Consider the following 2,627-nt stretch of genomic DNA (forward strand, 5'->3'; position numbering starts at 1 on the left):
TTAGAAGTGTGCAGTAATAGTAATAATTTAAATATTAGTTAGGGATGAGGCAGAGGTATAGCAGTTTGAAAATTCAAAGGATGTACCTTCAGTTTGCTATTAAGCTGCTTTTAATGTCTGTATATACATAAATTTATCAGAAAGAGCATTAAGATAAGTAAAACCTGTCTTATTGGAAAGGTGTACTTAGAAGTCCAGCATCTTAAGTAGTAGAAATGCCACTAAGACTGTTTTTTTCAGGTAAATGAGCAAACTCATATCTTTAATTTAGATTAATCGTCTGCTTTTGGCCTAAATTAGTATTATTCTAGATTAGATTAGATTTTTGTAAATAGTCTCAATTTTTCAAATATTCAAATATATTTTCATATAAATGTATATATATATGTATGCATGTATATGTACAAATTTCAGAAATTTCTATCCCCATATATATACTATTTATTTATCCATAAATAAATACATACATACATAAGCATGTATAGTTTCCCATGGGAAATATAATTCAAATATGTTAGGTTTCTCTTAATTTTGAAAGGTATAAGATGGTCTAACGACAATCATCATGTTGATCCTTCAACAGTTTTCTCCCTTATCTCCTGCCAACCTTTACATTATTCAGTGATTCATTAAATAATCCCCTGAACCAACAACTTTTGTCTAGTGTCAAGTGTGGCAGGTCTTGGACTACAGGATAAATGAAAGCTAGGTGAGGGCAAGAATTAGTGTCTTTTGATTCCCCTCTGCATCCTTAACATCTAGAACAGTGAAGATAGTAGATGCTCAATAAATAGTAATTGAATGAAGGCATTGACAAAAGAATGAGTAAGTAAAACAGTGTTTCTATCTCCAAGAAGGCAATATCTTACTTGCATTTGATTTACATTTCAAAAGAAACAAAGGTTTCTAAACAGATTCTGTGGATATAAATAAAAAAGACATAAGAACATTTATAATGCCTGATTAGTTGCAAAGCTAAATGTCAAAGCACCTTTACCACTAAAATTACAAAATAAGCTGAATATAATTTCAAAATTTTATCACATACCTTGTTAATTCTTATTCTGATGTATAAGAAATGGTTCTTATACCATTAATTAAAGATCACATTTTTAAAGAGACACATGGGATATGTTTTAGAAAAGAATGGCAAACATTTTATTAAGGGATCATACAGTAAATATTTCCAGGCCATATAGTCTCTGTTGCAACTAAACTCTGTCATTGTATTGCAAAAGCAGCCCTAGAAAATATGTCAATGAATGGGCATTGCTCATTTGGCCCACGGTCTGTGGTTTGATGACACCTGTTTTAGAAAGTAAAAAATAAAAAAAAATAAAAAAATTCAACAAAGTATTTCTGCTGTGAGAAATTTCGTAATAAAAAATACTTCTGCCAGACTACTGGAGTTAATATATCCCTCTGTTTGGTTTGCTAATGCTGCTATTATGCAAAATACCAGAACTGGATTGGCTTTTATAAAGTTGTTATTTGGTTATGAAGTTACAGTTCTACAGTCATAAAAGTGTCCAAACCAAGGCATTAACATGACTATACCTTCACTGGAGAAAGGCCTTTGGAGTCCAGAAAACCTCTGTTAGTTGGAAGACAACTGGCTGGTGTCTGCTTGCTCCCAGGTTGCGTTTCAAAATGGTGGTCTCCAAAATGTCAGTGTCAGCTTTCACTGGCCTTCTTCAAAATGTTTCTCTAAGCTGCAACACAGAGCCCCTTCTATCTGAACTCTTACAGGCTCCAGTGATTTCAAGACCCAGGCTGAATGCTGCTAGTAGACTGTTCTTTTTTCCAAAGGGAAGTGTTCCAACTCAGACTGCTGTGCCAGTGGGGAAGGGACAGTAACTCTGCAATTCTGGGAGCTTTACTTACAGTTCTATGCTGTGATCGCAGCGATTCCACCCATTCCAGATTGGCAAACAATGTGTGTCCAGTCACGGATGTCCCCAGCAGTTGTTCCAGACTATTTACTGGTTGTTCCTTGCTACTTACTCATTACTCTAGAGGACTAACTAAATTCCACACCTCCCTATGCCACCGTCTTTCTGCTGTCCATAGCGAATCTTAAAATTCATTATACTCCTTTCTTGCATTTAGCTGCTAGAGTACCAAGAACTATTATTTTTTTCACTTCTAGTAACTGTACACTAATGTATGGCATGTATTTTATGAACTAATTTTACCTTTTACTTCATCTTATAGTACTGTCATCATTCATCTCACTTTTTCTAAGTTCTCTTATCTATTTAAATTAATGGAGTATATCCATTTCTGTAACAAACCTCAAAATTCTTTCTGAGTGAAAAAAAAATCAGTTCTTCCTAACTAAATATATTCCTTGATGTCCGGCGCCCTCTCGCTCGGTCCCACGCGTCCTGTCCTCGGCCGGCAAGGAGAACAGAGGGAAAGAGGGAGAGACACAAACTGACACTTGAGGCACACAGTGGCAGTGAATGCAAGCCTTTTACTGGAGCCAGGAAGAAAACTTTCTCTGTTACATATTCCACACGAGGCTTTACACCCCGTGGGAGAACAACCTCTATGCGGCCGTCAGGCACGGCTCCCTGTGGGCTGTCTCTCCGAGGCTAGCGCGGGCACTTTCTTATATACGATAG

This window comes from Choloepus didactylus, chromosome 4 (assembly GCF_015220235.1).
Source record: "Choloepus didactylus isolate mChoDid1 chromosome 4, mChoDid1.pri, whole genome shotgun sequence".
In the NCBI taxonomy this organism is placed as follows: domain Eukaryota; kingdom Metazoa; phylum Chordata; class Mammalia; order Pilosa; family Megalonychidae; genus Choloepus; species Choloepus didactylus.